Raw genomic sequence first — 12572 nt, forward strand, 5'->3', positions numbered from 1 at the left:
CAGTCGGTGTGCTGCCCTTAAGCTGGCCCCTGGAGGGCATCCTGCCTTGTTGGTGATGTGCCTCCTCCTCCTCCTCCTCCTCTCTCCTATCAGGCACCCATGTGGAGTCAGTGACCTCATCATCCCCTCCCTCCTCATCACTGGAGCAAAGCAGGCAGTATGCTGCAGCTGGGGGAACATGACTGCCAGATTGCTGTCCTATTTGGGCACCCCCTCTCTCTGGGCTCATGTTACTGTCTTCCTCTATCTGGGTACCATCATTGGAGTCTTCAAAACGCTGGGCATCCTCCTGGAGCATGTACCCAACACTGTGGTCAAACAGTTCGGGGGACTCCTCAGGAGGACATGGTGGGGCTAGGGACGGAGTGACTGATGCCATTGAGCTGAGGGAAGAGGCCGCATTGGCAGCTGCTTTGCCAGACAAAGTACCCTGAGCCTGGGTGAGAGAGGATGAGGAGGATGAGGACGGCTTGGTCATCCACTCTACCAAGTCTTCCGCATGTTGCGGTTCAACACGGCCAGCTGCCAAAAAAAAGGACAAGCGAGTCCCACGGCCATGTGCTGATGAGGATGCACCATCTCCACGACTAGCACTGTTGCCTCTAGACACAGAGCCTGCTTGCCTTCTTTTATTGGCTTGAAGTTGTGACTATCTGCCTCTCCTTGTTGGCCTTCCAGACATACTAATGGCCTGCAGTGAGATGTAGCTGCACAAAGCTGGGATGTATATATATATACTGATACTACAGCTAGCAGAATCAACTGCCTGTCTGTAGTATTATTAATATGAGAACACCAGCAATTGTCTTCAGGTAGCTTTAGGTGCACACTGTGCAGAGGACGCAGTACACTAACTGTAAATACTGTAGCTGCCTGTCTGTGGTATTAATAGGATTAGAAGAACACCACCAATTTTATTCAGGTAGCTTTAGGTGCACACTGTGCAGAGGACACAGTACACTAACTGTAAATACTGTAGCTGCCTGCCTGTGGTATTAATATAGGATCAGAAGAACACCAACAATTTTATTCAGGTAGCTTTAGATGCACACTGTTCAGAGGACGCACTACACTAACTGTAAATACTGTAGCTGCCTGCCTGTGGTATTAATAGGAGCAGAACAACAGCAATTGTCTCCAGGTAGCTTTAGGTGCACACTGTGCAGAGGACGCATTACACTAACTGTAAATACTGTAGCTGCCTGCCTGTGGTATTAATAGGATCAGAAGAACACCACTAATTTTCTTCAGGTAGCTTTAGGTGCACATTGTGCAGAGGACGCACTACACTAAATTGTAAATACTGCAGCTGCCTGCGGTACTGTACTAATAGGATCAGAAGAACACCACTAATTTTCTTCAGGTAGCTTTAGATGCACACTGTGCAGAGGACGCACTACACTAACTTGTAAATACTACAGCTGCCTGTGGTACTGTACTAATAGGATCAGAAGAACACCACTAATTTTCTTCAGGTAGCTTTAGGTGCACACTGTGCAGAGGACACAGTACACTAACTGTAAATACTGCAGCTGCCTGCCTGTGGTACTAATAGGATCAGAAGAACACCACCAATTTTCTTCAGATAGCTTTAGGTGCACACTGTGCAGAGGACACAGTACACTAACTGTATATACTGTAGCTGCCTGCCTGTGGTATTAATAGGATCAGAAGAACACCACTAATTTTCTTCAGGTAGCTTTAGGTGCACATTGTGTAGGGGATGCACTACACTAAATTGTAAATACTGCAGCTGCTTGCGGTACTGTACTAATAGGATCAGAAGAACACCACTAATTTTCTTCAGGTAGTTTTAGATGCACACTGTGCAGAGGACGCACTACACTAACTTGTAAATACTACAGCTGCCTGTGGTACTGTACTAATAGGATCAGAAGAACACCACTAATTTTCTTCAGGTAGCTTTAGGTGCACACTGTGCAGAGGACGCACTATATTAACTCGTAAATACTGCAGCTGCCTGCGGTACTGTACTAATAGGATCAGAAGAACACCATTAATTTTCTTCAGGTAGCTTTAGGTGCACACTGTGCAGAGGACGCACTACACTAACTTCTAAATACTACAGCTGCCTGCGGTACTGTACTAATAGGATCAGAAGAACACCACTAATTTTCTTCAGGTAGCTTTAGGTGCACACTGTGCAGAGCACGCACTACACTAACTTGTAAATACTACAGCTGCTTGTGGTACTGTACTAATAGGATCAGAAGAACACCACTAATTTTCTTCAGGTAGCTTTAGGTGCACACTGTGCAGAGGACGCACTACACTAACTTGTAAATACTGCAGCTGCCTGCCGTACTGTACTAATAGGATCAGAAGAACACCACTAATTTTGTTTAGGTAGCTTTAGGTGCACACTGTGCGGAGGATGCACTAAACTAACTTGTAAATACTGCAGCTGCCTGCGGTTCTGTACTAATAGGATCAGAAGAACACCACTAATTTTCTTCAGGTAGCCTTAGGTGCACACTGTGCAGAGGACGCACTACACTAACTTGTAAATACTGCAGCTGCCTGCGGTACTGTACTAATAGGATCAGAAGAACACCACTAATTTTCTTCAGGTAGCTTTAGGTGCACACCGTGCAGAGAACGCACTACACTAACTTAGGATCAGAAGAACACCACTAATTTTCTTTAGGTAGCTTTAGGTGCACACCGTGCAGAGGATGCACTACACTAACTTGTAAATACTGTAGCTTCCTGTGGTATTGTACTAATAGGATCAGAAGAACACTAATTTTCTTCAGGTAGCTTTAGGTGCACACTGTGCAGAGGATGCACTACACTAACTGTAAAAATGGTAGCTAATAGGACTAATAGGATCAGAAGAACACCAGCAATTTTCTTCAAGTAGCTGTAAATACTGTAAAAAACACTTGCCTGCCTGTCAGTAGTAGGAAGAGAATAACAGGAACGGATATAGCTAAACTGAATACAGTGTGTGTATATATATATATATATATATATACAACACCTAGGATGTATATATATATATATAGACACAATACACTGTAAGTGCAGCTAACTGACTCGCCTGCTTACTCTATCTAACTTAAATCAAATGGCACTGTCTCTCTCTCTATCTATCTCTCTCTCAACGCCGGAACACACTACACAAGGCCGCTCTTGCAGGAGGCCTTATATAGTGTGGGGCGTGTACTAAACCCCCTGAGCCATAATTGGCCAAAGCCACCTTTGCTTTGGCCAATTACGGCTCTCTGTACAGACGGCGCTGTGATTGGCCAAGCACGCGGGTCATAGTGCATGCTTGGCCAATCATCAGCCAGTAATGCACTGCGATGCCGCAGTGAATTATGGGCCGTGACACGCCACTCGAATTTGGCGCGAACTGCCCATATCTTTCGGAATTCGGCGAACGACCGAACAGGCAATGTTCGAGTCGAACATGCGTTCGATTTGAACACGAAGCTCATCTCTACCCTAGACAAACACATTAGGCTATATCAATTAGGGCCCATACTAAAATATAGGCATATTTAACAATATATCCAAAAGCTCCAAAGTTACATAAAACATGAAATAACATGCCTTAAACGTACACTCTTGTCCCAAATGCAACACAATATTTGGCTCTGAGAGTTAGAAGGTCAACAGAACTCCCCCATGCCAATACCTAGAAACACCAACACCACCCACAGGGTGTAAACAGCTCCTATTGTGATGTCCCAACAATGCATGGCCGCTTGAATATGTGGCAGGCATTTCAACTTAAAACCAAAGCCTTTAAAATTATTATTACACTTATGGGGACATGTGTCTTGGTCCCTTATAAAGGTAAAAATCACAATTCATCCATTTCTATTTCTCATATACATCACAAACTTATTACACAGCATACAGTTACACAGCCTGCTCAGTCATACACAACATTTACTTTATTTATTTATTTCAGGTACTTATATAGCGCCATCAATTTGCGCAGCGCTTTACATATACATTACACATTCACTCCAGTCCCTACACCCTCAAGGAGCTTACAATCTAAGGTCCCTAACTTACATTCATACATACTAGGGACAATTTAGACATGATCCAATTAACCTGCCAGCATGTCTTTGGAGTGTGGGAGGAAACCGGAGTACCCGGAGGAAACCCGCGCAGACACAGGGAGAACATGCAAACTCCAGGCAGGTAGTGTTGTGGGCAGGATTCAAACCTGCGATCCTTCTTACTGCTAGGCGAGAGTGCTACCCACTACACCACTGTGCCGCCCACTTTAGGTTTGTATTAAATGGGACATATAGAGGATTTAAATATAGGTGCTTCCCCAATTAATAGACCTACTTACAATGACAAAAATATAACCTACAATAAAAGTCCCGTCATTATACAGAAAGCGACAAAAAAAATAAGGTTCTTTGCTTGGCAGATCTTACCTCATTCAGCGCACAGAGAATCAAGATCCCGAACACAGAACTGCAAAAATGTTCAAAAAACTTGAAGTATTGTTGTCTTACCATAGGCCGGCCTTTGCTGGTCTGGTTCTGGAATTCTCTTCCCCCTCGAGGTCCGCTGAATTAGAAAGATCTGTTGGCTCCTACCTGGCTTGCCATGATGTCAGGGAAATTTTAAGCTTCTTCATATAAGCATATAATTTCTTTGCGCTTAAAAGCACAAATACAGCTCTCTTATATAATGCCGGGAAAGCGCGCTCGTTTATCTCTTCAAGTAACACAAACAGATGATGGTATCACCTCAAGCTCAGCATAATCCTGAACAAAAGAGAAAAGCTGCTTTTACAGTATTTATACTAAACACATGGATAAAAAAGGAGGATGCTGGCTTCCGAATCAGCCAGTCAGACATTTGTATTCATTCAAAATAACCAATGACACACATGTATATATTCAAATAGAAATGCAGTAGGGACGTGTGCAAACGGACGCATGCAAAACCATGCGGCGAGCACATGGTTCCGAACATGACTGTGTTCACATTCCCACTGCTACCAATGACATGAGCCATACTCTATCATGGCCAGGTGGGCCATAATTTTGTATGGTTATCCTATGGTTCCCAAGTACACAGACCTGCCTACTTAGGAGTTTAAATGTGATCGCCATGGAGTGGCTAGTTTCCGCATCCAATGGTCTTCCACCAACGTCTGTATGTGCGAATACCCTTGCATGAGCGTATTATAGCAAAACAGACATTGGGGGGCATCTGACAACATACATTAAAACAAATTTCTACAACAGTACAGAGTCCAGGGTTCAGGATGTGCTATGTACAGAGTCCAGGGTTTAGGGTGTGCTATGTACAGAATCCAGGGTTCAGGGTGTGCTATATACAGAATCCAGGGTTCAGGGTGTGTTATGTACAGAGTCCTGGGTTTAGGGTGTGCTATGTACATAGTCCATGGTTTAGAGTGTGCTATATACAGAGTCCAGGGTTCAGGGTGTGCTATGTACAGAGTCCAGGGTATAGGGTGTGCTATGTATAGAGTCCAGGGTTCAGGGTGTGCTATGTACAGAGTCCAGGATTCAGGGTGTGCTATGTACAGAGTCCAGGGTTCAGGGTGTGTTATGTACAGAGTCCAGGGTTTAGCGTGTGCTATGTACAGAGTGCAGGGTTCAGGGTGTGCTATGTACAGAGTCCAGGGTTTAGAGTGTGCTATGTACAGAGTCCAGGGTTCAGTGTGTGCTATGTACAGAGTCCAGGGTTCAGGGTGTGCTATGTACAGAGTCCAGGTTTTAGGGTGTGCTATGTACAGGGTCCAGAGTTCAGGGAGTGCTATGTACAGAGTTCAGGGTTCAGGATGTGCTATGTACAGAGTCCAGGGTTCAGGGTGTGCTATGTACAGAGTCCAGGGTTCAGGGTGTGCTATGTACAGAGTCCAGGGTTTAGGGTGTGCTATGTACAGAGTCAAGGGTTAAGTGTGTGCTATGTACAGAGTCCAGGGTTTAGGGTGTGCTATGTACAGAGTCCAGGGTTCAGGGTGTGCTATGTACAGAGTCAAGGGTTCAGGGTGTGCTATGTACAGAATCCAGGGTTCAGGGTGTGCTATGTACAGAATCCAGGGTTCAGGGTGTGCTATGTACAGTACAGAGTCCAGGGTTTAGGGTGTGCTATATACAGAGTCCAGGCTTTAGGGTGTGCTATTTACAGAGTCCAGGGTTCAGTGTGTGCTATGTACAGATTCCAGTGTTCAGTGTGCGCTATGTACAGAGTCCAGGGTTTAGGGTGTGCTATGTACAGAGTCCAGGGTTCAGGGTGTGCTATGTACAGAGTCCAGGGTTTAGGGTGTGCTATGTACAGAGTCCAGGGTTTAGGGTGTGCTATGTACAGAGTCCAGGGTTTAGGGTGTGCTATGTACAGAGTCCAGGATTCAGAGTGGGCTATGTACAGAGTCCAGGGTTTAGGGTGTGCTATTTACAGAGTCCAGGGTTTAGGGTGTGCTATGTACAGAGTCCAGGATTCAGAGTGGGCTATGTACAGAGTCCAGGGTTTAGGGTGTGCTATTTACAGAGTCCAGGGTTCAGTTTGTGCTATGTACAGAGTCCAGGGTTCAGTGTGCGCTATGTACAGATTCCAGGGTTCAGTGTGTGCTATGTACAGAGTCCAGGGTTTAGGGTGTGCTATGTACAGGGTCCAGAGTTCAGGGAGTGCTATGTACAGAGTCCAGGGTTCAGGATGTGCTATGTACAGAGTCCAGGGTTCAGGGTGTGCTATGTACAGAGTCCAGGGTTCAGGGGGTGCTATGTAAAGAGTCCAGGGTTTAGGGTGTGCTATGTACAGAGTCAAGGTTCGGTGTGTGCTATGTACAGAGTCCAGGGTTTAAGGTGTGCTATGTACAGAGTCCAGGGTTTAGGGTGTGCTATGTACAGAGTCCAGGGTTCAGGGTGTGCTATGTACAGAGTCCAGGGTTCAGGGTGTGCTATGTACAGAATCCAGGGTTTAGGGTGTGATATGTACAGGGTCCAGAGTTCAGGGAGTGCTATGTACAGAGTCCAGGGTTCAGGATGTGCTATGTACAGAGTCCAGGTTTCAGGGTGTGCTATGTACAGAGTCCAGGGTTCAGGGTGTGCTATGTACAGAGTCCAGGGTTTAGGGTGTGCTATGTACAGAGTCAAGGGTTTGGTGTGTGCTATGTACAGAGTCCAGGGTTTAGGATGTGCTATGTACAGAGTCCAGGGTATAGGGTGTGCTATGTATAGAGTCCAGGGTTCAGGGTGTGCTATGTATAGAGTCCAGGATTCAGGGTGTGCTATGTACAGAGTCCAGGGTTCAGGGTGTGTTATGTACAGAGACCAGGGTTTAGAGTGTGCTATGTACAGAGTGCAGGGTTCAGGGTGTGCTATGTACAGAGTCCAGGGTTTAGAGTGTGCTATGTACAGAGTCCAGGATTCAGGGTGTGCTATGTACAGAGTCCAGGGTTTAGGGTGTGCTATTTACAGAGTCCAGGGTTCAGTGTGTGCTATGTACAGAGTCCAGGGTTCAGTGTGCGCTATGTACAATTTCCAGGATTCAGGGTGTGCTATGTACAGGGTCCAGAGTTCAGGGAGTGCTATGTACAGAGTTCAGGGTTCAGGATGTGCTATGTACAGAGTCCAGGGTTTAGGGTGTGCTATGTACAGAGTCAAGGGTTCAGTGTGTGTTATGTACAGAGTCCAGGGTTTAGGGTGTGCTATGTACAGAGTCCAGGGTTCAGGGTGTGCTATGTACAGAGTCAAGGGTTCAGGGTGTGCTATGTACAGAATCCAGGGTTCAGGGTGTGCTATGTACAGAATCCAGGGTTCAGGGTGTGCTATGTACAGCACAGAGTCCAGGGTTTAGGGTGTGCTATATACAGAGTCCAGGCTTTAGGGTGTGTTATGTACAGAGTCCAGGGTTTAGGGTGTGCTATGTACAGAGTCCAGGGTTTAGGGTGTGCTATGTACAGAGTCCAGGGTTTAGGGTGTGCTATGTACAGAGTCCAGGAGTCGGAGTGGGCTATGTACAGAGTCCAGGGTTTAGGGTGTGCCATTTACAGAGTCCAGGGTTCAGTGTGTGCTATGTACAGAGTCCAGGGTTCAGTGTGCGCTATGTACAGATTCTGGGGTTCAGTGTGCGCTATGTACAGAGTCCAGGGTTTAGGGTGTGCTTTGTACAGAGTCCAGGGTTTAGGGTGTGCTATGCACAGAGTCAAGGGTTCGGTGTGTGCTATGTACAGAGTCCAGGGTTTAGGGTGTGCTATGTACAGAGTCCAGGGTTCAGGGTGTGCTATGTACAGAGTCAAGGGTTCAGGGTGTGCTATGTACAGAATCCAGGGTTTAGGGTGTGCTATATACAGAATCCAGGGTTCAGGGTGTGCTATGTACAGTACAGAGTCCAGGGTTTAGAGTGTGCTATGTACAGAGTCCAGGGTTTAGGGTGTGCTATGTACAGAGTCCAGGGTTCAGGGTGTGCTATGTACAGAGTCAAGGGTTCAGGGTGTGCTATGTACAGAATCCAGGGTTTAGGGTGTGCTATATACAGAATCCAGGGTTCAGGGTGTGCTATGTACAATAAAGAGTCCAGGGTTTAGGGTGTGCTATGTACAGAGTCCAGGGTTTAGGGTGTGGTATGTACAGAGTCCAGGGTTTAGGGTGTGCTATGTACAGAGTCCAGGGTTTAGGGTGTGCTATGTACAGAGTCCAGGGATTAGGGTGTGCTATGTACAGTACAGAGTCCAGGGTTTAGGGTGTGCTATGTACAGAGTCCAGGGTTTAGGCTGTGCTATGTACAGAGTCCAGGGTTTAGGGTGTGCTATGTACAGAGTCCAGGGTTCAGGGTGTGCTATGTACAATACAGAGTCCAGGGTTTAGGGTGTGCTATGTACAGAGTCCAGGCTTTAGGGTGTGCTATGTACAGAGTCCAGGCTTTAGGGTGTGCTATGTACAGAGTCCAGGGTTTAGGGTGTGTATGTACAGAGTCCAGGGTTTAGGGTGTGCTGTGTATAGAGTCCAAGTTTTAGAGTGTGCTATGTACAGAGTCCAGGGTTTAGGGTGTGCTATTTACAGAGTCCAGGGTTCAGTGTGTGCTATGTACAGAGTCCAGGGTTCAGTGTGCGCTATGTACAGAGTCCAGGGTTCAGTGTGCGCTATGTACAGAGTCCAGGGTTTAGGGTGTGCTATGTACAGGGTCCAGGGTTCAGGGTGTGCTATGTACAGTACAGAGTCCAGGGTTTAGGGTGTGCTATGTACAGAGTCCAGGGTTTAGGCTGTGCTATGTACAGAGTCCAGGGTTCAGGGTGTGCTATGTACAGAGTCCAGGGTTTAGGGTGTGCTATGTACAGAGTCCAGGGTTTAGGGTGTGCTATGTACAGAGTCCAGGGTTTAGGGTGTGCTATGTACAGAGTCCAGGATTCAGAGTGGGCTATGTACAGAGTCCAGGGTTTAGGGTGTGCTATTTACAGAGTCCAGGGTTTAGGGTGTGCTATGTACAGAGTCCAGGATTCAGAGTGGGCTATGTACAGAGTCCAGGGTTTAGGGTGTGCTATTTACAGAGTCCAGGGTTCAGTTTGTGCTATGTACAGAGTCCAGGGTTCAGTGTGCGCTATGTACAGATTCCAGGGTTCAGTGTGTGCTATGTACAGAGTCCAGGGTTTAGGGTGTGCTATGTACAGGGTCCAGAGTTCAGGGAGTGCTATGTACAGAGTCCAGGGTTCAGGATGTGCTATGTACAGAGTCCAGGGTTCAGGGTGTGCTATGTACAGAGTCCAGGGTTCAGGGGGTGCTATGTAAAGAGTCCAGGGTTTAGGGTGTGCTATGTACAGAGTCAAGGGTTCGGTGTGTGCTATGTACAGAGTCCAGGGTTTAAGGTGTGCTATGTACAGAGTCCAGGGTTTAGGGTGTGCTATGTACAGAGTCCAGGGTTCAGGGTGTGCTATGTACAGAGTCCAGGGTTCAGGGTGTGCTATGTACAGAATCCAGGGTTTAGGGTGTGATATGTACAGGGTCCAGAGTTCAGGGAGTGCTATGTACAGAGTCCATGGTTCAGGATGTGCTATGTACAGAGTCCAGGTTTCAGGGTGTGCTATGTACAGAGTCCAGGGTTCAGGGTGTGCTATGTACAGAGTCCAGGGTTTAGGGTGTGCTATGTACAGAGTCAAGGGTTTGGTGTGTGCTATGTACAGAGTCCAGGGTTTAGGATGTGCTATGTACAGAGTCCAGGGTATAGGGTGTGCTATGTATAGAGTCCAGGGTTCAGGGTGTGCTATGTATAGAGTCCAGGATTCAGGGTGTGCTATGTACAGAGTCCAGGGTTCAGGGTGTGTTATGTACAGAGACCAGGGTTTAGAGTGTGCTATGTACAGAGTGCAGGGTTCAGGGTGTGCTATGTACAGAGTCCAGGGTTTAGAGTGTGCTATGTACAGAGTCCAGGATTCAGGGTGTGCTATGTACAGAGTCCAGGGTTTAGGGTGTGCTATTTACAGAGTCCAGGGTTCAGTGTGTGCTATGTACAGAGTCCAGGGTTCAGTGTGCGCTATGTACAATTTCCAGGATTCAGGGTGTGCTATGTACAGGGTCCAGAGTTCAGGGAGTGCTATGTACAGAGTTCAGGGTTCAGGATGTGCTATGTACAGAGTCCAGGGTTTAGGGTGTGCTATGTACAGAGTCAAGGGTTCAGTGTGTGTTATGTACAGAGTCCAGGGTTTAGGGTGTGCTATGTACAGAGTCCAGGGTTCAGGGTGTGCTATGTACAGAGTCAAGGGTTCAGGGTGTGCTATGTACAGAATCCAGGGTTCAGGGTGTGCTATGTACAGAATCCAGGGTTCAGGGTGTGCTATGTACAGCACAGAGTCCAGGGTTTAGGGTGTGCTATATACAGAGTCCAGGCTTTAGGGTGTGTTATGTACAGAGTCCAGGGTTTAGGGTGTGCTATGTACAGAGTCCAGGGTTTAGGGTGTGCTATGTACAGAGTCCAGGGTTTAGGGTGTGCTATGTACAGAGTCCAGGATTCGGAGTGGGCTATGTACAGAGTCCAGGGTTTAGGGTGTGCCATTTACAGAGTCCAGGGTTCAGTGTGTGCTATGTACAGAGTCCAGGGTTCAGTGTGCGCTATGTACAGATTCCGGGGTTCAGTGTGCGCTATGTACAGAGTCCAGGGTTTAGGGTGTGCTTTGTACAGAGTCCAGGGTTTAGGGTGTGCTATGCACAGAGTCAAGGGTTCGGTGTGTGCTATGTACAGAGTCCAGGGTTTAGGGTGTGCTATGTACAGAGTCCAGGGTTCAGGGTGTGCTATGTACAGAGTCAAGGGTTCAGGGTGTGCTATGTACAGAATCCAGGGTTTAGGGTGTGCTATATACAGAATCCAGGGTTCAGGGTGTGCTATGTACAGTACAGAGTCCAGGGTTTAGGGTGTGCTATGTACAGAGTCCAGGGTTTAGGGTGTGCTATGTACAGAGTCCAGGGTTCAGGGTGTGCTATGTACAGAGTCAAGGGTTCAGGGTGTGCTATGTACAGAATCCAGGGTTTAGGGTGTGCTATATACAGAATCCAGGGTTCAGGGTGTGCTATGTACAATAAAGAGTACAGGGTTTAGGGTGTGCTATGTACAGAGTCCAGGGTTTAGGGTGTGGTATGTACAGAGTCCAGGGTTTAGGGTGTGCTATGTACAGAGTCCAGGGTTTAGGGTGTGCTATGTACAGAGTCCAGGGATTAGGGTGTGCTATGTACAGTACAGAGTCCAGGGTTTAGGGTGTGCTATGTACAGTGTCCAGGGTTTAGGCTGTGCTATGTACAGAGTCCAGGGTTTAGGGTGTGCTATGTACAGAGTCCAGGGATTAGGGTGTGCTATGTACAGTACAGAGTCCAGGGTTTAGGGTGTGCTATGTACAGTGTCCAGGGTTTAGGGTGTGCTATGTACAGAGTCCAGGCTTTAGGGTGTGCTATGTACAGAGTCCAGGGTTTAGGGTGTGTATGTACAGAGTCCAGGGTTTAGGGTGTGCTGTGTATAGAGTCCAAGTTTTAGAGTGTGCTATGTACAGAGTCCAGGGTTTAGGGTGTGCTATTTACAGAGTCCAGGGTTCAGTGTGTGCTATGTACAGAGTCCAGGGTTCAGTGTGCGCTATGTACAGAGTCCAGGGTTCAGTGTGCGCTATGTACAGAGTCCAGGGTTTAGGGTGTGCTATGTACAGGGTCCAGGGTTCAGGGTGTGCTATGTACAGAGTCCAGGGTTCAGGGTGTGCTATGTACAGAGTCCAGGGTTTAGGGTGTGCTATGTACAGAGTCAAGGGTTCAGTGTGTGCTATGTAAAGAGTCCAGGGTTTAGGGTGTGCTATGTACAAAGTCAAGGGTTCAGGGTGTGCTATGTACAGAATCCAGGGTTCAGGGTGTGCTATGTACAATACAGAGTCCAGGGTTTAGGGTGTGCTATGTACAGAGTCCAGGGTTCAGTGTGCGCTATGTACAGAGTCCAGGGTTCAGTGTGCGCTATGTACAGAGTCCAGGGTTTAGGGTGTGCTATGTACAGGGTCCAGGGTTCAGGGTGTGCTATGTACAGAGTCCAGGGTTCAGGGTGTGCTATGTACAGAGTCCAGGGTTTAGGGTGTGCTATGT

Source organism: Aquarana catesbeiana, linkage group LG04, assembly GCF_042186555.1.
Source record: "Aquarana catesbeiana isolate 2022-GZ linkage group LG04, ASM4218655v1, whole genome shotgun sequence".
Lineage (NCBI taxonomy): Eukaryota > Metazoa > Chordata > Amphibia > Anura > Ranidae > Aquarana > Aquarana catesbeiana.